Source organism: Lepus europaeus, chromosome 5, assembly GCF_033115175.1.
Source record: "Lepus europaeus isolate LE1 chromosome 5, mLepTim1.pri, whole genome shotgun sequence".
Lineage (NCBI taxonomy): Eukaryota > Metazoa > Chordata > Mammalia > Lagomorpha > Leporidae > Lepus > Lepus europaeus.
Genome location: NC_084831.1, coordinates 64,789,725 through 64,815,338, shown reverse-complemented (window position 1 = coordinate 64,815,338; position 25,614 = coordinate 64,789,725). Strand labels below are relative to the sequence as shown.

At 37.2% G+C, this 25,614-nt stretch overlaps 1 long non-coding RNA gene across 1 annotated transcript in view; it reads right to left on the bottom strand.

The window, feature by feature from the left end:
• Positions 1 to 7,252: 7,252 nt before the first annotated feature.
• The window catches only part of LOC133760804 (uncharacterized), a 238,358-nt gene continuing 219,996 nt past the window's right edge, over positions 7,253 to 25,614 (bottom strand). Inside the window, exon 3 of the long non-coding RNA XR_009866004.1 lies at positions 7,253 to 7,335. This is a non-coding gene — a long non-coding RNA (uncharacterized LOC133760804). The remainder of the gene's footprint in view (positions 7,336 to 25,614) is intronic.

Below are 25,614 nucleotides of genomic sequence, written 5' to 3'. Positions count from 1 at the left end.
TCATTTCCAATTCTCTTTATATACAGAAGATCACTTCAGTATATCATTAGTAAAGAGCTCATCAGTTTGTGCCCACACAGAAACGCAAAGTATAAGGATAAAGTATTACATTCTATATCTAGAGTCAGGACCTAAGCTGATCAGGTCATTGTTTCTTATAGTGTCCATTTCATTTCAGCAGGTTTCCCCTTTGGTGCTCAGTTAGTTAAGCCAGTCCCAAAGAGACAAATATCATTTCTTTTCCCTGATCAAAGATAAATGCTTTTAAAGTTGTGGTTCCAAAGACCTGCCACAGAATCACCAGGGATTCATGTTAAAAATTTTCAGTCCCAATCAGACCTACCAAATCTAACTTTATCACAAGGATCCAAATGATTCTTAGACACATTGGAGTTTGACAAACCCTGATAAAGGTGATGGATGAAGAAATGTATCTGGATTGTCTCACCTAGGGACAGTTTCATGAGTATACATGGTTCGGATGAGGTGGAAAGCTACAAAAAGGAATCAAGTTTGGAGGGAAACTTAGAAAAGCTACCAGAGAAATCAGAAAAAAAATAGATAAGGATAGTTTCATGGTTTCAGGGAAGCTGAAGTTATATTATTTTATGTTTATATATGTCAAATTCAAGCTTTAACATACACTATACTGAATGTTTGCTTCTTTACTTAGGTTACAGGTAATAGGATTTAAAGACTAGTTGTTAAACTTCTAAATCTCCAGCACCTAGAACATAAGATGCACTCCCAAATATTTAATTTAATGAATGGATGCAAATAGTTCAGCTTTGGTAATGACAAACTGGGTTAGTTGTCACAGATAATATTCTCCCAGATGGAATTTCTTCTGAGAGAAGATATATTTTAAAATATCTCTGTAAAATTTTCTAACTACTTGAGATAAATGTTATTTTACAAATCTATATGTTGTTCACATGTTGATATTATCCAAGAAAAGCTGGTGTGTGTGTGTGTGTGTGTCTGTGGACTTAGAGTATCATAACATTTGAACTAGCTAAAATTGTCATGTGTTCTCATTAAAATGTACATATCTCTTAAGCTATTAGTCACTACAATAAGAAATCATTTAATAAGATGCTAATACTCCTCTTTTACAATGATTTATCTATATTCTTTGATTTCCTCTATGCTATAAATCTCCACATTGGAGATAAGTATAGCATATTTTCAGGTATACATTAGATGAGTTGGCATACATAACCCAAGGCTCTATATTTTAAAACACTCTTAGCAGGTTTCAATTTTTAAAGGATAAAAAAAAGAGATGAGAGAAGAAAGCATAAAATGGCTTTACATATTATATCTCTGTCAGTGTATTAATGCATCTAGCTTTTCAGCATCCTCCATTTCAATTTTGATTTGGTTACCGGGTGCTGTTTAATTCACCACTTCCATTTTAAAATTCCTTCATGCCTTTCTATTACCCAATGAAAGTTTAATTTCTATTTATCTCTATTATTTAGTTCAAAAATGGTAGCATACAATGATGAAGTAAGTATAAAGAGGCTATAAAATTATTGCAATAAATATTCTAGATATCACAAGAAAAGACCTCCTGTGCTGGGAAGGAATATTCATGTAAATGAAACTTCCCTATATATTAGTATTTCAGTCAAAAGAAATGACTTTTTCCCCCCTCAGGTGGAAAGTCTGAATCTGCATTTAAATGGAAATATGAATTCTAATTCAGAATCCAGCTACTGGAATCAACAAAAAGAAATCAGGTGTTGGCAGAAAAGTTGCCATGGAAGTTATATGGAACCATGCATATATGAAAATTTAAATCTAATCAAATGCATCAGGTTAATTCTCTCAGTAAAATTTCTTGTCCATTTTTAATTTACTCAATGCATTCCCACAAGGAATATTTAATTTCTGTACATTTATTTTGGACTCCAGCATACAAAGAAAAAAATGTGTATGCTAAAATAGCTTAATATATGAACCTTGATTTAATGTGTCATTATTCATAATTGATCACAATCTTCTAAAAACTGGTAAAATAATAATAATGCCTCATGAAGAACTTCATATAGAGGTTATTTGTATTTATGCTATCAACATGTGTACTTCAAACTAAAAGCTGTTATCAATCAATTTAGAAATTATCCCTAACCTAAAACACTCCAAGTATGTAAGTTCCATAAAGGCTGGGCTACTCCCTATCTTTTTATTGCTTTATCAGTTGCTTTAAAAAGAGAATTAAGCACACCTCACGCATTCTATATGATTTGATAAATGAATCTATTAATTTGCTTAGGATATTTTCCAGAAATTTCACAGAAAATCTAGGTTGCAATTTTTTTTTTTTTTGACAGGCAGGGTTAGACAGTTAGAGAGAGTCTAACAGAGTTAGACAGAGAGAGAGAGAGACAGAGAGAAAGGTCTTCCATCCATTGGTTCATCCCCCCAAATGGCAGCTACAGCCGGCGTGCAGTGCCCAGCGCGCTGCGCTGATCCGAAGCCAGGAGCCAGGTGCTTCCTCCTGGTCTCCCATGCAGGTGCAGGGCCCAAGCATTTGGGCCATCCTCCACTGCACTCCCAGGCCACAGCAGAGAGCTGGACTGGAAGAGGAGCAACCGGGACAGAATCCGGTGCCCCAACCGGGATTAGAACCTGGGGAGCCGGCGCTGCAGAGGATTAGCCTAGTGAGCCGCGGTGCCAGCCTAGGTTGGAATTTTCTATGTTAAAATTGACATTGACTCTAGTAGCTCATAATGTACCAGAGATCAAAAGTAGAAAAGATCTTGGAAATATAATTACTTGATCATGTCTACCTCCCTCTAAAGAATAGAAAGTACCCTTATAGCAGGGACTACATTTTGTTAAACTCCATGTTCTTCACTTCTAGTACAAATGGTGAGCACCTTGCACAATGTTCAATTTCTGGACTAAATCACCTTTGATTCTGATGACTATTTCACAAAAATACATAATTATGCTTTCAAAACCTTAGAGCAAACTGTTTCTTCTCCCAGGAATGCCAAACCCTCTGTTCTTGGTTAATGACCAGTCACTCCAACTTAACACTAGATCCTTTGGCAGAGACAACTTTTAACTGCTATTCTTTTTCCTAGTATAACCCTGTTGCCTGGAGGAGAACGCCCATTTAGCTACTACATTTTCTAGCCTAACTCACATCTAAAGTTAGGCATTGTGGTTTGCCTATGATGGAATGGGAACACAGTAATAAATCATTTCTTAGACAAGTTATTAAAAGTCAATGCTTCCCCAATGTTTCTTCCATAACTATAGGCTTGATTCAGAGAATTGAACACAGGAAATTTTGGGGCCATAAGATGAAAAGAACCTCTATTTAATTTGGATAGGATTCCACCCACCAATCAAGATTGTGTAGTTTGTGCATTCAAGAAATGAATGCTTATTCTCTAAAGTCATTATACATGCCGGCGCCGTGGTTCACTAGGCTAATCCTCCGCCTGTGGAGCCAGCACACCGGGTTCTAGTCCCGGTCAGGGCGCCGGATTCTGTTCCGGTTGCCCCTCTTCCAGGCCAGCTCTCTGCTGTGGCCTGGGAGTGCAGTGGAGGAAGGCCCAGGTCCTTGGGCCCTGCACCCACATGGGAGACCAGGAGAAGCACCTGGCTCCTGGCTTCAGATCAGCGCGGTGCGCTGGCGACAGCGCGCTGGCCGCAGCGGTCATTATGGGGTGAACCAACGGATGGAAGACCTTTCTCTCTGTCTCTCTCTCTCACGGTCCGCTCTACCTGTTTAAAAAAAAAAAGTCATTATACATTCTATAGTTGTGATAGCAGCTGTGGTCACCATAACTGATACATATCACATCTTAGGGATGTGTTCTCAGTCCTTCCCCTCATGGAAAATTTAACTTTGCGCAAGAAACAGATTCCTGACCAGAGCATTAACATGACAAGGGAATTATCTTAACTGGAATCATATCAATTAGAAAAAAATTTCCTTTCAAGAAGCATACTGTGGAAAGTTCCTAAGCTACTTTGCAAGAGGCAAAGAGGGAAGCTACATTGTGTGCAAGTATTAAAGATTCTTAAAATGCCCTGTGAAAATAGCTAGATTGGTTAATTGCATTTTTTCTGTATTGTTATATAACGAAATTTGGGGTCAGAATTGAATGTTCAGTGCAATACAGAGAAAAAAATGCACCCCTGGCTAATATTTCTTTTTTAAGATTTTTTATTTATTTATTTTAGAGGAAGAATTATGGAGAAAGGAACTCTCCAATTGGCCACAATGGCCAGAGCTGGGCTGATCCAAAGCCAGGAGCCAGGAGCTTCTTTCAGATACTTGGGCCATCTTCCACTGGTTTCCCAGGCCGTAGCAGAGTGCTGGATGGAAAGAGGAACAGCCAAAACATGAACCAGCACACATATAGGATGCTGGTGTTGCAGGCAGATGCTTTACCTAGTATGCCACAGAGCCGGCCCTGGGCAATCCTTAAGCTGATGCTGTACTGGACTCAGTCTGGATGCAGATTACAGACTGAATCTGTTTTAAGGTGTGCCAAGCTGTTGCCTTGGCAAAACATTCGTCTGTCTAAATTTGGCCTCAGTTCTGATATACTGTATGCTACATCTATCGTCACACTACTACATATACAAATAAGAACACCTCCCGTGTAAAAACAAATTCACAACAGCCTATGGCATGTTTTGTTAAATATACTGTTTTAAAACATTTCTTCATTGATTAATAAGACAACAGGGAGTGTGTGTTCTGTTATTGTAAAGGTGTATGCACCCCCATGATTGGGATTTCCTCATCTGCATTTTCTCAATGATTCCCAAAGTCATCATTTTCCATATCGAAGGCCATATATACACATAAAAATATTTTGTCCACATGCATTTAGAACTTACATTCTTCTTGCAAGTCAGAAAGATTATATTCCTTTTAGTCCAACATGATAGGAACTCTGAAGGATTTTTCCTAAGAGCTGATCCTTCAATGGCTACATAATACATATATTTTCATGAAGAAAGGTACACATGATATTTTACCACCATTTATAAGACATAAAACTTCAAAAGTGTTTTCAGAAAAGCCAAGTTTAACTGTATATTCTACTTCAGGCATATTGATATGAATAGTCATGCTACTAAAGCGTCAAGGGACCTCTGAACATTAAACACTAACTGGGGCCTGGTTTCAAAGAAGGCATTCAATATGTCCAATGTCACATAGAGGTCTAGTCAAATTTAGAACACATGACTAGTTGACATCAAGACATTGATCTCACAATCCAATGCAGCCTTTCATTGAAGCCCAGGTGCAACTTCAGGCCTAGTCCAGTCTTGCCAACAAAGATATGAACTTGTGTCTTCTAGTAACTAAAAACACTGAACTAAGATGGTTGTACTTAAGCTATAAATCTAAGCAACCGTATTTAGATAAGAAATAATAACCAACATGAGGAAAGAAGCAGATGGTACCAATACTGTGGTGCCTGAAAAACTGTCGTCCTGGGGTTAGACAAGTGAGTACTCACAGCACAGTGTGATCCACCACTGAGCCCTAGTAATACTCATGTTGAGTGTTCTGTTTCAGCTTCTCATCTTTACAGTGCAGTTGTTATGGTTCTCCTGTACAATTTAAAATCCATGGCCTGTGTAATGTTAATTAACATTCCATCAGTCCCAGCTCCAGTAACCAAAATCCACCCTGGGAGATGAAGATAGGAAAGATTCAGATCGCATCTGATATAGTTGGTAACCCAGGCTGTGCCTAGAACTTATTAGCTTGTACTCTTGTTTTTGTTAATTTTCTGAACTCATGGTCATCCTCCAATAGATGTCAGGTAAAATAAAACATATTGAAACAGATAATAGCACTAAAAATAATAAATCTTGAAGTTTTTTTTTTTTTTTTAAATTCTAAAACTTTAGGCTCTGAGGCCAGCACTGTGGCTAGCAGGTAAAGCCACCATCTGCAGTGCCAGCATCCCAGATGTGCACCAGTTTGAGTCCTGGCTGCTCCACTTCCGATCTAGCTCTCTGCCATGGCCTGGGAAAGCAGTAGAAAATGGCCCAAATCCTTGGGCTCCTGCACCTGTGTGGGAGACCCAGAAGAAGCTCCTGGTTCCTGGCTTCGAATCGGTACAGCATTGCAGTCATCTGGGAAGTGAACCAGCAGATGGTTCTCTCTCTGCCTTCACTTCTCTGTAATTCTGCCTTTCAAATAAATAAATACTTAAAAAAAAACTTTAATCTCTTGTTTGTTGCTATATATTAATTACTGAAAAATTGGCCAAAGTCACATGCTTATAATTAAACAAAGAAAGTAAAGCAAAGATACATGCTGGATTTACATTAAATAAAATGTTATTTACCTAAAAGAGTAGTATACAGAGGGAAGACGAATTAAATGGGGCTTAAACTTATGGTCAGTAGAGCAACATATTGACTTTTTCAGTGCCTTGTCTCCAAGTCTGGTTATCTGTGACCCTTACAAAATTGTATACACCTTTAGTTTCATTACCTTACGATGGAAATAATGGCATTTTTTCTCATAGTGCTTAATGAGTTTAAAATGAGATAATTTAGATAATTTAAGTGCTTGGCATACTCCATACTACCTAGACTATCAATATATGTTAGCCATAAGTAGTTTTATAACTCATGAAGATATTTTATGGGCTTCTTGTGTGTTCAAAGTATTTATGCACTTTAGGAATATATTTAAAATATTTATTTTCCTTATAGCTGTTAATATGTGTGCATATATATATATATGTATACACATGCTATATGAAAATATTTTACAAAATGTATTTTTCTTAACCCTTGCAGTATGTAAACTTGATTCCATAAATCTGCATGATACCTTCTCATTAGAAGGTATATGATACCTTCATAATCTGTTATTATGAACTATACTAAAATAGATGGGATACAGACTGGATTGTACACTCCATTTTTTCCATCAAGTCACTAACCATATTTGGACAGCCTTCCTGAACTAGCTTACTTCTCAAAAAATGGCAGAGAATTAACTCCTTAAAATGTAGCTTAAAGCAAAAATTAATATGAATTAATTTAAAGTTTTTTTTGAATACAAAATGTCACAGAATTCTCAGTCATCAAGAACAGCTTCAACTTTCAAGGGTATATGTTTCCATTTCATTGCCATTTGCTACAGTGATTATCAAAACTCAAGTTGATTGATTAATTGGCTTGATTGATCACTTTGTTACATTAATCTACAAGGGGGAAAAATCATCTTGTATCTTACCTGAAAGACATCTGCATCAAATCCTCCTCCACTTCACACTGTAAAAGTGCTTATGCTAAAGTGCCTCATTTATAGGAAAAAATAGCTCCCTGCCAAAAAAGAGCAATGCAACATAATTACTTTTGGCTTGGAAGCCTACTATTAGTTTATTCAATGACATTCCCAAATGGTTCTGGGAGAATGTGACATGAAACATTTTTGTTAGAAAAAGTATTTTTCAGTTTATGTATAATACAGACAGAAGAAAAAAACACGAATGGTGGAAATAAACCTGCATTTAACAGTGACAAACTATTCGCAACATAGATTCCACTTCAAGTTTTCGGTTCTATTTTTGGGTTATAAATGAGTGGTACACAGTATCACAATAGTTTCTGGAATCAAATTTTAAAAACTAGCACAAGTGGATCTCTTGAGCTAAAGCATATAGAGAGTTACCCACCTATTCAGACTGAAAAATAGATTGGTGTTTTTTAAAGGAGCAGCTGGAATGATGCAATATCTAGAAAGTAGCATTATCAATATAAGGTGAGAATAAGGTATCTGGAAAAAAATGGTGATATTTCACAAGGACAGCAAAGTAATAAGTACATCAGCATAGGTTCCCATTGCATTCCTAATAAGCATACTGGACTGTTAAAACAGAGGTTCATGTTTGAAGCCTATACAGGTACAGCATCTCTTTATGAAGGCAGCAAAAATGAGTTAAAATAGTGGAAGTCTGGAAGTCACAGAACCACTTCTATCAGTTACTAAATATAAGTTTGAGGGAGCCAGCATTTATACTAGCAGATAAGATGCCCATGTTTTACGCTGTACTTCTTAGGTTGAGTACCTGAATCTGACTCCAGCTTCCTGCTAATACAATTATGACTCAGTCGGGTTCCTGCCACCTACATGGGAGACCTGGATTGTGTGCCACATACCTGTCTTCAGTCCTGGTCCCACCTTGGCCATTGCAGTCATTAAATGAGAGCACCAGCAGAGTTTCTCGTTCTTTCTGTCTCTCTCTGTCTCTGTCCCTGTCTCTCCCTCTCTCCCTCACTCTCTGTGACTATGCCTATCAAATAAATAACTTCAGATAATTGACATAAATGTCTGGTCTTATTTTAGCTATTATAAAACAACCACCATCATCATCATTACACCTAGTTCTTGATTGATAAAAATTAAATTATATCATAAAATCTTCTCTCATAAATGTTCTAGGTCAATGCTCAAAATATAATTTTTATTGACATTGCTGATATCAGGACAAACAAGTACAAAGGACAGACTAGTAGTTGCCAATGCGGGTAAATCATGAGGTATAATCAAATATCAAAGGGATCCAACAACAGCTCTTTAAAAACTGGCAAATGTAAAAGAGAACTATGTGTCTTATAAAACCAAGGACTTGAATTTGAAGGAACACCATAGTAATTCAGTTATAAGAAACGAAGTCACATGTTTATAATATGAGCAACCATGAAACTTAGATCCTTGGAATTCTAGTGGTAAAAGAATCTTTATTGCATTATCTTTCTTTTGTTTAAGAAGGAATATTAAGGTACACAGATAGTAATCTGGAGTGAGTGTTTGCCACAGCAGTTAAGACAAAGCTTGGGATAGTTGCATCCCATATCAGAGTGCCTGGGCTTGAGGCCTAACACCGCTCCTGATTCTAGAAGGCTGTTAATGCAGATCCTCAGAGACAGTCGATAATGGCTCAGGTACTTGGATCCTTGCAATGCACGTGGGAACCCTGTTGAGTTCCAGACTCCTAGATTCAGCCTCACCTAGTTCTGGCTGTTGGAGGCATTTGGGGAGTGAACTGGCAAATATGAGATCTATCTCTTTGTGTATATGTGTGCAGCCCTTTGTCTTTAAAAAGGCAAATAAAGGCCGGCGCCTCGGCTCACTTGGCTAATCCTCCACCTGTGGTGCCAGCACCCCAGGTTCTAGTCCCGGTTGGGGCGCCAGATTCTGTCCCGGTTGCCCCTCTTCCAGGCCAGCTCTCTGCTGTGGCCTGGGAAGGCAGTGGAGGATGGCCCAGGTCCTTGGGCCCTGCACCTACATGGGAGACCAGGAGAAGCACCTGGCTCCTGCCTTCGGATCAGTGCAGTGCGGCGGTCGCAGCGGCCATTGGAGGGTGAACCAACGGCAAAAAGGAAGACCTTTCTCTCTGTCTCTCTCTCTCTCTCACTATCCACTCTGCCTGTCAAAAAAAAAAAAGGCAAATAAAATGTGAAATATATATATATATATAATATGAGTACATGTGTATAAATATATGTATGCTCACACACATACACAATGGAATATTCAGCTATTTAAAAAATAAATTCTATCATTTTCATCAAAATGGATGCAATGGAGGATATCATGTTGCAAGAAATAAGCCAGATCCACAAAGACAAATACCACATGTTCTTCCTTATTTGCAGGAGCTAAAATTTAAAAAGAACAACAACAACAAAAAGAAAGAATGAAATTCCTGTGTGTGCCACTATACTTTCAAATATAGTTTTGTCAAAGTTTGTTTTATATTTTATATCTTTGCCAAACAAGTGGCTAAAATGATATCTTACTATAGTTTGAAAATTAATTAATTAATATTTAATTAGACATTTACTTGTTAAAATTGTGCAGCAAATGTTCAAGACAGGTTTTCACATTAGAATACATTTCTGATTATTGAGCTATAGTGCCCATTGCAATTAAAGGTGAAAGTAAGGAAACCTGGCTTGTAAACCATAAGAATGACTTAGAAAACCAGTAGCACAAATTTAACTTGTGGACAACAAGCAACAACATGGTAATCTAGAAATCCTTGTTTTCAGTGGAAGATACACTTAAGATTTTTAGTCACATGGAAGCTCAAAAACATAGAAAGTGAAATATGTTAAATCTGAAAATAAAGGAATAATACAAAGAATCAAAAAATCAAACTACTCCCATTAGTATCTGTAACATGGCATTGCTAATCATGCTTATGTGACAAGTACCATTAATAGAAGTTTATTGCTTGAAGGAAGGGGATGAGGAATTGAGATGTTAGTCCTACATGTCTTCATTATCCACCTTGGTAACCATATTTAAAAGAACTTCATAAATTGTATTATGACCAAAAGTCTGTTATCATAAGAGTTAGAAGCATATTACCATATTGTTTGCAAAAGACTTAATGTGGTTTAAGTTATTTATAGTCCCACCAACAATGTCTAAGAGTTCATCTTTCTCCACATCCTTGCCACCATTTGTTGCTTGCTCTATTTTTGAAAATTGCTACTCCAACAGCATTGAGTTAATATCTCATTGTGGTTTTGATTTATATTCCTCTGATGTCTAATGATATTGAGCATTTTTCCATGTCTGTTCACTCTTTTGATTGTTTCCTTTGCCATGCAGAAGTGCTGAGTTTGATATAATTCCATTTGTCTGGTTTTGCTTTAGTTGCCTGCACTTTTGTGGTCTAATCCAAAAATAAGTTTCTTTAAGACTCTCCCTTATGTTTTTTTTTCTAGAAATGTCATAGTTCATGATTTTTTTCTAGAAATGTCATAGTTCATGATTCCTCAAAAGCAGTGAAATATAAATTCCATATGATCAAGGTTAGTGATGTGGCTTAGTAGTTCAAGCCTCCATCTGCAGCGCCAGTATCCCATATGGCCACTTGTTCAAGTCCTGGCTGCTCCACTTCCTATCCAGCTCCCTGATAATGACCTTGGAAAGCACTGGAAGATGCGTCAAGGGCTTGAGCCTCCCAGAGTAATTTCATGGCTTCTGGCTTCAGATTGGCCCAGCTTTGGCTGTTGCGGCCATTTGAAGAGTGAACCAGCAGATAGAAGATCTCTCTGTCTCTCCCTTTCTCTGTCTGTAACTCTGCCTCTCAAATAAATAAATAAATCTTTTTTTAAAAAAATAAATTCCATATGATCCAGCAACACCCCAGCAGTTTTCACAAGTGCCAAGATATGGAATCATCTAGGATATCTATCATCAGATGAATGGATAAAAAAAGTCACTCACACACTCACGTACACACACACACAGAGAGAGAGAGAGAGAGAGAGAGAGAGAGAGAGAGATAATTTATCCAAAAAGAGAAAATCCTATCATTTGCAGTAAAATGCATGGAATTGGAGGACCTCTTGTTAAGTGAAATAAGCCACAACACAGAAAGACGAATATCACATTTTCACGACCATATGTTAAAGCTTAAAAATCTCAATCTGAACACAGAATATTTACTATTAGAGTATGGGAGTGGTAGGGATTAGAGGGAATTGAATAGTGAGTATCAACTGAGTAAATCTAAAGGAAAAATTCCTACTGTTACACAGCAAAACAAGGATAAGGTGACTGTAGTTCCAAATAACCTGGTATGAGTTTTATGAACAAATAGAAGAAAGAAACTATAAGGCTATAATCATAAAGTAATGTCAAAAAGGAGAAATACTGGTTATCCTGATTTGATCAGTGCCCATTGCAGATATGTCCTGAAATGCCCAAAAATATACACGATTATTGTCATGAAAATATTAATTAAAAAGCTTGAATGTGAACACAATGTTTAAAGAGGTTTTGTAATGAGCAAGAATTTAACTTTCTGTCTTACTTTGGGAGAAAATCTGGGACTGATAGGTTAGTTATTGAGATTGGAATTAACTTATATAAGAATGTTCTTCTACTACAAGGACTCAGAAGATTATAAACAATAATAATGAGTATACTTTCATTTCAGTATTTAAGTTGGCAGCATAAAGTTACCTGACGTGCTATGCATGGACATAAGGGAATTGGGGGAAGACTTTACAGGAGAAATTCAAGGAGATCTGACTTTAATTTTAAATAATTTGAAATAATTTAAAATAATAAATAAATTTAAAATAACTTAAACATTATTTCTCAATATAATTGACCACATTTAGTTAATAATCTAAAACTCTAATATTACAATAGCACGAAATTGTTCAATTTTTGTGTCATCAAATTTAAAGGGAAATGAGTAATATAACATACATTATTTTGCTTACAGAGAAACTAATAATTTCTCTTTTAGATTTATTTCTTTAAAAGCACTTAGAATGAGACAGAGTGATAACACTTCTGTTGGTTCATTCCTCAGATATCCACTACTGCCAGGGCTGGCCCTTCAGAAACCAGGAGCCTGGAAATCAATGCAAGTTTCCCCCATGGTTGGCAGAGGTCCAATCACTTGAGTGATTACTGGCTGCCTCCCACAGAAAGTGTTAGCAGGAAGCTGGAATTGAAAATGGAGCCATAACTCAAACCCAGGTGCTCTGATATAGGCTGCGGGCATCTCAAGAAGCATATTAACCACTACACCAAATGTCCACCTATAAATATTTTCAAAATGTATATAAAATGCTTTATAGCACCTTAGGGAGCAACCCTGGAGTCTCAGTGGATCCCTCCCTCATTTGCAATCAGTGTTTTGAATTTGCTTTCAGGAACTTAGTTTCTCTGGATAATTGTTTACCTCATTATCTGCTCTGTTTTCTGTCCTTTTTATTTTTATTTGACAGGTAGAGTTAGACAGTGAGAGAGAGAGACAGAGAGAAAGGTCTTCCTTCCGTTGGTTCACCCTCCAATGGCCGCTACTGCCGGGGCTGTGCCAATCCAAAGCCAGGAGCCAGGTGTTTTCTCTTGGTCTCCCATGTGGGTGCAGGGGCTCAAATACCTAGGCCATCCTCCACTGCCCACCCGGTCCACAGCAGAGAGCTGGACTTTTTGATTCTATCAGTTAGTATTAGCAGACACTTGTCTTGTTTGTGTGATCCCTTTGACTCTTAGACCTATTAGAGTCATCAATTGTGAACTGAAATTGATCACTTGGACTAGTGAGATGGCATTGGTACATGCCACCTTGATGGGATTGTATTGGAATCCCCTGGCACATTTCTAACTCCACCATTTGGGGCAAGTCCGATTGAGCATGTTCTAAATTGTACATCTCCTCCCTCTCTTTTTCCCACTCTTATATTTAACAGGGATCACTTTTCAGTTAAAATTCAACACCTAAGAATAATTGTGTGTTAATTACAGAGTTCAACCACTAGTACTAGAACAACAACAACAACAACAACAACAAAATACTAAAAAGGATAAAGTATTACATTGTACATCAAGAGTCAGGACAAGAGCTGATCAGGTCATTGTTTCTTATAGTGTCCATTTCACTTCAACAGGTTTCCCCTTTGGTGCTCAGTTGTCACCGATTAGGGAAAACAAATGATATTTGTCTCTTTGGGACTGGCTTAATTCACTCAGCATGATGTTTTCCAGATTCCTCCATTGGTGGTTCAGTGGTAGAATTCTCTTGTATTATTTTTTAAGATTTATTTATTTATTTGAAAGTCAGAGTTACAGAGAGAGAGAGGGAGAGACATAGAGAGGTCTTCAATCCAGTGGTTCACTCCCCAAGTGGTCAAAACACACAGGGCTGGGCCAGGCCAAAGCCACAAGCCAGGAGCTTTGTCGGATCACCCAGGTAGGTAGCAGGGGCCCAAGCACATGGGCCATCTTCTGCTGCGTTCCCTGGCACATTAGCATGAAACTGGACTAGAAGTGGAGCAGCCAGGACACGAACAAGTGCCCATAAGGGATGCCAGCATCACAGGCAGGGGCTTTACCTGCTATACCACAGTGATGGCCTCTCTCTCACAGTTTTAATTTCCATCTGTGCATTGATGACTCCCATCATGCCCCTGTTCCTGCCTCCTCCCTAAGACTATTTCACACCTATTCACAAAATGCTCAGAAAGTATCTCAAACAGCATTTTCAAAACAGAACTGATTTTTCTTCAGGCTTTGTCCCTCAATCTTTCACAAGGTCCCTCATTATAAAATGGCTCTACTACTCCCTTAGTTTATTTGGTCTGAAACTCCAGGACAAGCCTTTATTCCTTTTTAGAACTGCTACATCAAAACCATGTGTAGGTCCTTTGAACCCTAGCTTCCCATCACATCCTGACTATATGTGTGTCTGACAAACTGTCATCATCCTGATCAAGTCACTGTCATCTCTATCGACTATTGCAGTGGACTCTATCCCTTGCTTCCACTCGTGCTTCTCATGGCCAGGTTTGCAAACAGCAGCCAGCATAATCTGCTTGAAACAAAATAAATCAGACTATGTCAACATCCTGCTCCAACACTCCTGGAACCTTCATAATCTCGTATGACTAAGAAGAAAATCCAAACTGTTTATCATGTTCGACAAGACCCCAAGTAATCTAGTTTCTGCTTATTTCTGAGCTCATTTCTAACACTCTGCATCTTGTCCTGCCCTAGCCACACTGGCCTTTATCCTGTTCCCTCTGCTTGGAACACTGATCTATTCCCTTAGATCTTCAAAAGATTCACGCCCTTCCTCCACACAGAACTTCACTCAAAGTCACCTGTCAGAGAAGCCATCCCTGCTGATTTTTTTTAAAATAACACATCACTACTAAGCCCATGCTGTAGCCCTCTAACACCTTAGACTTCTTTATTTTGTTTTTCCATTTATTATTACCGAAAATATGTTTACTTATTAATTGCTGGTTTTGTTTTTTTCCACTAGAATATCAAAAGTGAAGCTCCATCAGAACAGCCAAAGTTGTTAGTTTTGAGATTTGTTTGAATGTTACTGTATTTCTTAAGCCTGAAAACAGTGGTTGGCACACAGTAAGAATAAATAATGGAGTTAGGGATACAGAGTTGTGGCATAGCAGATAAAGCCTCTGCCTGTGATGCTGGCATCCCATTTGGGTACTGGTCACATCTCAGCTGTTCCTCTTCTGATCCAGTTCCCTGGAAAGCTGTGGAAGATGGACCAAGTGTTGGGCACCTGTACTCACACGAGAGAACTGGAAGAAACTCCTGGCTCCTAGCTTCAGGCCCGCCCATCCTTAGCCAATGCGGCCATTTGTGGAGTGAACCAGTGGATGGAAGACCTTCTCGTTCTCTCTCTTTCTAACTGGCCTTTCAAATAATTTTTTAAAAACCTTAAAAAATTTAATTAAAATATTAAAATTACCATGTTATATTACCTTATATTGGATAAAACATACATGACTATGTTAATTTAAAAAGTATGATAGATAAAGCAGTGTCTTCACTTATTATACAGCTCTATAACAGACTCCAAGGATGACATTGCCGTTTGAAAATATAACCTTATGACAACAAGAGAAAGTGAAGATCACCATTGCTGGCAGTCAAACCTGGAATTTCCAACGGAACATGAATGATATTCCGAATAGAACACAGGCCACTTTGCAAATACAGAAACATTCAGAATGCCCCCAATTTTCAGTAATGTGAGTGACTGCTTCACTTTTACACATGAAAATTCTACTTTCCCTTTAATCCTCCCACTATTCCTGATGTATTTTTAAAATAAATCTTTATTCGAAAGACAGAGCAACAGAGAGAAGGAGAGAGAAACCTATCCATTTGTTCCCTTCCCAAATGCCCATAACAGCCAGATATGGGATAGGCTGAAGCCAGGTGTTAGGTTCTCCAACCAAGTCTCAAACATGGGTGATGGGACCAAAATACTTGGGCCATAATCTTCTGCCATCCTGGGTTCATTAGCAGGAAGTTGGATTGAAAGTAGAGCAGCAGGAATACAAATTGACACTCCTATATAGGTCGGTGGTGTCTCAAGCAGAGGCCTAACCTGCTATACCACAACACTGGCCGCGGGATATAAATTTTAAAAACATTTTCAAATAGACTTTACTTTTAAAAATAATTTTCTATTTTTGCTGTTTTTAGGTTCGCGGAAAATTTGAGCAAATATATATATATTACCCACATACTCCTATCCTATACACATGCATAGTCTCCCTCATTATAAATAGCCCCCACCAGAGTGATACATTCGTTTTGATGGATGAACCTACATTGATATATTTTTATCACCCAAATTCCACAGTTTCACATGTGAGATTTCACTTTAGAAGTATGCATTCTGGGCCGCGGCCGTGGCTCAACAGGCTAATCCTCCGCCTTGCGGCACCGGCACACCGGGTTCTAGTCCTGGTTGGGGCGCCGGATTCTATCCCAGTTGCCCCTCTTCCAGGCCAGCTCTCGGCTGTGGCCCGGGAGTGCAGTGGAGGATGGCCTAAGTCCTTGGGCCCTGCACCCACATGGGAGACCAGGAGAAGCACCTGGCTCCTGCCTTCGGATCAGCGAGATGCACCAGCCGCAGCGGCCATTGGAGGGTGAACCAACGGCAAAAAGGAAGACCTTTCTCTCTGTCTCTCTCTCTCTCACTATCCACTCTGCCTGTCAAAAAAAAAAAAAAAAAAAAGAAGAAGAAGAAGTATGCATTCTGTAAGTATGGACAAGCATATTATGACTTGTCTTCACCATTACAGTATCATGTGAAAATTTTCACATCTCAAAAATCATCTGTGCTCTGCCTGTTCATACTTCTCTTCCCACAGTAATTGACAACTACTGATATGTTTACTGACAACTACTGATATTTTTATTGTCTTCATAGTTTTGCCTTTTTTGGAATATCACATAGTTGGAATCACACAGTAATGTGCACTTAGGTTTTCTTTATAACTTTTAATAACTTAATAGGTTATTTCTTTTTAGCATTTAATAACATTCCACCCTCTGGGTATGCCATTGATTATTTATCTGAATATAACTGAAGGAAATCTCAGTTGCCAGAATATAAAATTTTAAGATACTTAGCCACTGTTTGGCTAGCATTTCTTGAAACCATAATGTACAGAATTGAATTTTGTTTTCTCAAATCTTAGAAACTTCCAGCTCAAGCCAAAACTCATAAAAGACCGTCCTATACTCTTCTGAGAAACACCCAAGGTTACTCTGGTATTCCTGCTCTCTTAATGCACCTGATTTTGTTTCACTATAAGTGTATTCCTAGTTATTTCTGGATGATGAACTTGGATAAAAGTAGAAATTCCACCAAAATTCAGTAAAGTCACCTGTCACTGCAGATCAGGACACCCAACCCACAATAGTGTGCACTTTCGAGGAATATACCTATTCAAGGGCAAATTGAGACACAATATAAATTTGGGTTGAATTTAATTTCTCAGTACTTTATTCATCCATTAAAAACCTCATATTCATCTTCATTTCTATGCTTTTGATTTCTGATCAGATTATACTTTTTTGTGGGCTTAAACTGACTTTTAACATTTCTCCTATTGTCTATCTGTCTGCTTATACATTCACTTGAGTCTTGTTTGTCTATGTAAGGAACTCAGCAGTAAGAGGACAGACAAATGACCAATAAATTCATCCTGGAGCCGGCTCTAATACAGAAGATCTCATTAGACTACCATACTTTAGAAAGATTTAATCCTTATGTCAACTTTTGAAAGTCTCTTAAGAATTTCCCTCTATCAGACTGGCAATGTGACACAGCAGTTTAAGCTGTGACCTGAGACATGAGCATCCCCTATGAGTGCTGGTTCGAGTCCAGCTGCTCCACATCTGATGCAGCTCCCTGCTAACATGCCTGGGAAAGCAGCAGAAGAGGGCTTAAGTGCTTGGGCCCTTGCCACCCATGTGGGAGACTTGGAGGAAGCTCCTGGATCCTGACTTTGGTCTGGCCCAGCCAAAGCCATTGCAGCCATTTGGAGAGTGAACCATCATGTGAAAGATCTCCTTCTCTCTGTCTCTCATTTTCTCTCTCTCATAACTCTGCCTTTCGAATAAATAAAATACATTTTAAAAATCAAATTTTCTCAATCTTGCTTTGTGTCCTGTCCATTTGAACTATGGTACCTTCCATTTTACCAATTCATATACACCTCCAAATAAATAGATAATTTCCCTTTGGTAAAAGATAATTTAAAAATGCAATGAATAGTTTTAGGAATTACAGATATGAATAGGAATGTTCTCTTTAAAGAAGTCTTAAATCATAAAGCAGTGAACTCCTGACCACATGATAGTTGGCATTTGTTAATTGGTAGAGGGAGGTTCTAAATACAATCTGAACTACAATACTGCCTCCCTAGAATATTCTCTAGAAAGATATGATATAGAGGCAAATTCAGTACTACCTTTCTGTTTGTGTTCCACCTTTGCCTTACCTCTTCCTTCTCCAAACACAGATGTAATTCAACCTCCATGGACATTTTGATAGTTATTTCCTTCATCTTCCTGAAAAAATATTAAGTATTTAATCTACTCTTGAACGCTTATCCTGGCTCATGGGCAGATCTCTGTTACATTGTTAAGGATCTCCCAGAACACAGGGCAGAAAAAGATTTTACTGAAATACTGAGGCATATCTTGTATACATACATGTAATCTCTCCTTGATCTCTGTGTGTTAATCGATCTTTTGGGTGGAGCCAGAAGATGCAAAAAGCTTGCTTAGAAAAGGATAATTATAAGAGACAGAAAATTCTGCCATAGTTGAATATCTGAAAGTGTATATTAGGAGAATCTATATTAAAGAATATGTCCTGGAGTCTAGCCAAATTGGAACTTGGTTCTATCTCACAAACAGCAAAGTAGAGAAATAATAGAAAAATTCTGATAGATTAATTAGATGCTTTAGTTAACATTTAGTATTCAGCTTAAATGCTGACATTTCTACAACCCTCTTCAACATTTTTGTGGATGGTCTGAAACCAGAAACTTTGGACATGGTACGTAAACAAAAGATTGGGTAGCAGAACAAACAGTCTTAAATAAACTTCAGCCTTTGGCTGAATATACTGAAAAAATAAAATAAAATTAAGTAGGGGCAGGGGGGCTTCAAACTAAACTTACAGATTTAAAAATAAAGCAGAAGATTCTAAAACTGCCACTGTCTTAACAAACAATAAAAATTCCCCCTTTGAGAAGAACTTTGCTGATTTTATAAACAAAAAGGCAGCTGGAAAATTTCACTGCATCATCTTAAAATAAAAGAGAAAAGAATTTAAATTCCTTGTGTGTTATGTAAGAGGCTCATTGGGAGATTGTAGAAACCAATTACCAATGATGCTGTGAGGCCATGCAAGAGAATCATCTCTAATAATAAAAAAGAAGAAGCAAAACTTTCTAAATAGCATGGGTGCCATTCTGACAACCATAAGTTCTACCACTAATTTTATAGCTCTCTTGGGAATCTTGGACTTCAGGATCATTGGGATTTCAAACATTCCTCAGGCTTTCCCTAGCCACATGTGCAACAGTGACTACTAGCTCTCTCATGATCCAGCAGTTCATTCTTCCTTTGTAAAAATATCCAAAGAAATGCATCATTGAGGGATTTCTTTTAAATGTAATGGTCATATCAAGTACGGTTCAAATGAACTCTTTCCTAAAATAACTAAAATCTCTTGTGTACAGCACATGCATCACACACTAGCAGGTCAAGTGGATATTTGCTTTTCCACTGTTGTGTAAGCCAAGTCTTAAGTTGAAAAATTATTTGGAGTCTGTGGAACTCAGAACAACAAGGAATCCACTGATATCTTTCAAGTATGAAGTATCCCATGTCATAAATGATTTATCCAATCCCTTATACTGCCTTGTCCAATATCCTTTGAAGGTCAAAGCAAGGAAAGACTTAAATATTTGTAAAGAAAATGATCTTTTTATTTCATGTACTAGCTTCTATGATAGTCATGTATTGCTTATACAAAAAATCTATTATGCATAAATACAGCTTTGTAAAAGATATTAGTGTTATGAACAAAAGTGTGATGCACTGTTTTCAGTAGTCTCAAACTCAAACATCAATTTCTTAGGATTAACTATAGCTATCGACTTTACTGTTGTGCATTCATTGTATCACCTTCTATTGTTCTTTTGGATCTGAATGGCCAATATTTGTTTGTCTTGTCATGTGAAAGTCAACAAAATGCCAAATCTATTTGACACTGATGACTGATTTGTGCAGGGCTCCTTCTCCTCCTCTCAATCAAGATCAATAATGTATAACATTTCATTGAGACATGTCTCTTTTATAAGGTATAGATGATCCTTTTCGAATGTCAAAAGAAAAAGTCCTAATACTGTTGTTACCTACTTATTAAAAGCATTAATCCAGAAGATATATAAAACTTCCAAAGAGAAATTGCAATTCCACCAAGAAAAATTCATTATTTATCAGATGATAGGTTCCAAGAAGGTGAAGTCATAACCTCCAACAGCTTACACGTATATATAATTTGTCTGTATACTGCTGAGGATAAATTTTAGGGGAAAAATGCTAGCACAGTTCCATCTCTTGTTATTATCCCTGCAAATGTTCCCCCCAGTATCACCATGGTCTCTCCTCCACAAGGCCTATCCCATAAGGAGAACCTACACAGCCTGAAGAACATTTCATAAGGATATTTTTATAAATTAAAATCTTCCCCTACTCTAAGGACTTGATACTGATTTTAAAACTGAATATTTAGCTAGAGAGATATACTGCTTGCTGTATCATATAATTCAATATCTTGAGGAAAGTAATTTGGAAGTAATCTTGACTTTAAAAGGTACATTGTTTTACCAATTTATGTTATGTGAATACCCCCATAATGAAATAAAATAGGTTTTCATGAATTGCATGTTAATTTAGAAATTTGAGCTGGCACCACAGCTCACTAGGCGAATCCTTCAACTGCGGTACTAGCACCCTGGGTTCTAGACATGGTTGGGGCACCGGATTCTGTCCTGGTTGCTCCTCTTCCAGTCCAGCTCTCTGCTGTGGCCTGGGAGTGCAGTGGAGGATGGCCCAGGTCCTTGGGCCCTGCACCTGCATGGGAGACCAGGAGGAAGCACCTGGCTCCTGGCTTCGGATCGGCGCAGCGCGCTGGCTGCAAGGATCCAACCGTAGCGGCCACTTGGGGAGTGAACCAACGGACAAAGGAAGACCTTTCTCTCTGTCTTTTCTCTCTGTCTCTCTTTCTCTCACTGTCTAACTCTGCCTGGCCAAAAAAAAAAAAAAAAAAAAAAAAAGAAAGAAAGAAAGAAAGAAATCTCTTCATGTATATAAATAATAGTTTACAGGAGTTTGATGTTAAAGGACTGACAGAATCAAAACAAAGCCTTCATTTGAAATTGAGAATCTAGAGTCTAAAATATTTATTTGTAAACTACGTATTTATATTCAGCCAAGTTAAAGAGCTGAAGATGATAGTGAACTAAATCTTTAGTTGGATGCATAGCATACCAGAACTATACTAAGAGCTAATAAAAAAAATTCAGTCATTTACTCAGAATAATTTCAAAGAATCCCCATTAATTATACTATATAAATCAATAAGAAAACATATGTAATTTCAGCTGTGGGAAATTACTGTAGTTAAATTTTGTTTCAGGCTGGCAGAGTATCTCTATCAAGGATTCTACACATTAGGAATACTCTTTATTGGCATTTACTGAGTGGTTGCTAAGTGGCTCAAGTGTGATCTCTATTCATCCAAAGTGTCACTAAAATTATGATTATAAACATTAATATAGGAACTTTATACACTTAAAGGGAAATGAAAGGACTTTAGTTACTCTTGCATGTAAGAGAGTGGTGACTGTCAGTGTTTTTCTTCAGTTATCTGGGACAATCAGGCAAAAAAGAAAGGGAATGAGAGGATAGGGATGAATTGTGTTAGAAATTGTGGTTTGGTAATTCAAAGTGTAATGTTATATACCAATATGACTAAAACATTTAAACAAACAAAATGTTTGGTAGAGGTAAAATGCCTTATTTTTTCTACTTTTGCTGTCAGATTACTATACTGGACTTCCATGATTTTTTTTTTCTAGTTCAGAAGTCATTATGCTCATATGAATTATCTTGGCAAAAGAACAAAAAATATAGAAAGTATAAAAAACAATTTTCTGCCTTAGAGTGTAGAATAAATCCATATGTTTACACTTGATTATGATTTTTTACTTTTGATTTCACATCTAGGTAGTTGCTGCATCAGTATAAGTCATGCATTTACATTGAACAAATATTTTGCAGAAATAAATATAAGGACATTTCCACATACAGGTATACTTACTTTGGTGGTCATTACATACAAACAACTAAATTCCACAGATGCCTATGGTGTGTTTTATCAGTTACAGGAATATCTATATACAATGATAAATTTGTAAGAATAAATTCATAACCTATTCTTTTCAGTTTTGTTTTTTTTTTAAACAGACACTGGACAGGTACTGCCTTTCGTTTGACAGAAGGATTCTTTTTACTTTAAGCAAATGAGCTTCTTTAGGTTTAACATTATTGTCATTTTTCTGTTCTTTGAAATTTAACTGAAACACAAATACATAAGTCTTTTTTTTTCCCTAAAGATCTCTGTCATATTATAATTCCAAAGATAATTTTCTTCCTTGATAGATTAGTCCAGATGTGTCCCAGGCCTGTCACAAATAAGAAGGTTAAAGATCATGTAATTTCTGTGTTGGTCCCTCTGTCAAGTCATGTTTACTGTCATCAAAAGGTTAGGGTAGAGAGAACAGAGTAATGTTGATGAACAGTTCAGGATGTATATCAGGAAAATGACAGATATGGTCTGCACCAGCTTTGGTGGTGATTAACCATCCAGAATTTGCCTTGCCTATTCAGTTTTTTTTAAAGCACATTGCTTTTAGGTCTGGATCCTAAGCATGCCTTATGGCACTGGGACTTTAGAAACAAATCATTTACAGATATGTTTGCTGAAAGTTCTTTGAAGATGCTGTCCTTTCTCTTTGTTGGTGTCTATACACATCATGAGATATTTTCATCTCCAACCTGTTTGAGTAAACAGTTAAAATTATGTTGGCAGTACTTTAATAAAATGGTAGTATGGGGAAAAGTGAAAAACAGAAACAATAAAACTGAGTTAATCATTGTTTATGTGTAAATTTGCTTTAATATACTTGCTTTCAAGTACAAACCAAAAAAAAAAAAAAAAAAAAAAAAAAACCTTCAACCTTCAATCTTTTCATTTTCCTGTTTAGAATTTTTATATAGCAAGAAGAAAAGAAGACTCAAAATATGTAAACATATTTGTTGTATAGTTGTAAGTACACAATGAGATGGAAAATTTAGAAGTATGAGCTCTCTGACGGTGCTGAACACATTTCAGCGTGATGGAAGAGAAATAGGACTAAGATATCTGTAAACCAAACAGCCTTAAGTAAACATTTGACTGTCAAATAGTTGGATGTGATTAAGGCCAGATATAAAGGCTAATTTTATTTTTCTGAAATCTTGCAAGTCATTTTAATTTTGAGTGACTAGTGGACTAACAAATACAGCATCTAGTATCAGAGTATAGTGAGGTTCACAATCTTTCTTTTGCCTTTTTTTTAGTTTTATTTAATAAATATAAATTTCCAAAGTACAGCTTTTGGATTATAGCAATTTAGTATATATTAAGTAAAGATTTCGTCAGTTTGCACTCACACAGAAACACAAAATATAAAGTACTGTTTGAGTACTAGATGCCATGAATTCGCATAGTACAAAACATTAAGGACAGAGATCCTACATGGGGAGTAAGTGAACAGTGACTCTTGTTGTAGATTTAACAATTGACACTCTTGATTATGGCATCAGTAATCACTGGAGGCTCTTGTCATGCGCTGCAAAGGCTATGGAACCTTTTGAGTTTGTCAACTCTGATCTTGGACAAAGCCATAGTCAAAGTGGAAGTTCTCTCCTCCCTTCAGAGAAAGATACCACCTTCTTTCATGGCCCATTCTTTCCATGGGGATCTCACTTGCAGACAGTTTTTATTTAGTTGTGTTTTTGTTTTTTTGTTTTGTTTTGTTTTGTTTTGTTTTTTGCCAGAGTGTCTTGGCTTTCCATGCCTGAAATACTCTCATGGGCTTTTTAGCCAGATCTGAATGACTTAAGGGCTGACTCTGAGGCCAGAGTGCTGTTTAGGACATCTGCCATTCTATGAGTCTACTGTGTATCCCAGTCCCATGTTGGATTGTTCTCTCATTTTTAATTCTATCAGTTAGTATTAGCAGACACTAGTCTTGTTTATGTGATCCCTTTGACATTCAATCCTATCATTATGATCAATTATGAACGGAAACTGATCAATTTGACTAGTGACATGGCATTGGTACATGCCACCTTGATGGGATTGAATTGGAATTCCCTAATGGTAGAGTTAGAGATGTGCCATGGGATTCCTTTTGCCTTCTAAGGACATGTGGTTTTCTTCTGAATGTCTGTTCTTAGTGGCATTCTGCTTTTTCTCTTTAAACTCTGTTATTTCAAAGACTAATCTTACATCAAATATCATTGTATGAGTAACAAATTTATTTATTTAAACTTTGGAATTTTTCTTGAATTCACTAGATTGTATACTTTCAAAAAATATTGTATTTCAAGATGGTGGAATAGGGAAGGAGTGCACTGATAGTCCAGGAAAAGATAGTTTAATAAAAGTGGAGATACTGTAGTCTCAGGGAAGTGAGATACTAGCAGAAAACTCCCCTGGTTTGGAGAAGGAAAGAGGCATTCAAGTAAAGGAAGCACATAGATCCCCCCAATAAACATGACCAAAAGAGAGCCTCACCATGACACACTGTAATCAAACTCACCACAGTGAAACATAAAGAAAAGATTCTAAAATGTGCAAGAGAGAAACGTCAGATTACTCTCAGAGGATCTCCAATTAGACTCACAGCAGACTTCTCATCAGAAACCCTACACGCTAGGAAGGAATGGCGAGAAACAGCCCAAGTACTAAGAGAAAAAAAACTGCCAGCCCAGAATATTATATAGTGCAAAACTCTCATTTGTGAATGAAGGTGAAATTAAGACCTTTCATAGCAAATAGAAATTGAAAGAATTTGTCGCCACTCGTCCAGTCCTGAAAAAGATGCTTAAAGATGTGTTACACACAGAAACACAGAAACACGGTCATCAATATGAAAGAAGGTAAAGGAAGACAACCTCCCAGTAAAAGATCACAGGAAATTCAAAGCAAGTGTTAGAAATATCTTTGGGAAAATTGCAGGGAAAAGTTACTACTTATCAATAGTCACATTGAATTTTAATGGCCTCAGCTCTCCAGTTAAAAGATACAGACTGGCTGAATGGATTAAGGAACAAGACCCATCTATTTTCTGCTTATAAGAAACACATCTTTCCAACAAAGATGCATGCAGAATGAAAGTGAAAGGTTGGAAAAAGAGATTCCATACCAGCAGAACCAAAAAAGAGCTGATGTAGCCATCTTAATATCAGACAAAATAAACTTTAACACAAAAACTGTTAAGAGAGACAAAGAGGAGCACTATATAATGATTAAGGGATCAATTCAACAGGAAGATGTAGCTATTATAAATTTATGCACCTAATTACAGGGCACCAGTTTATTTAAAAGATATGTTAAAGGACTTGAAGGAAGACTTAGATTCCAATAAATAGTATTGGGG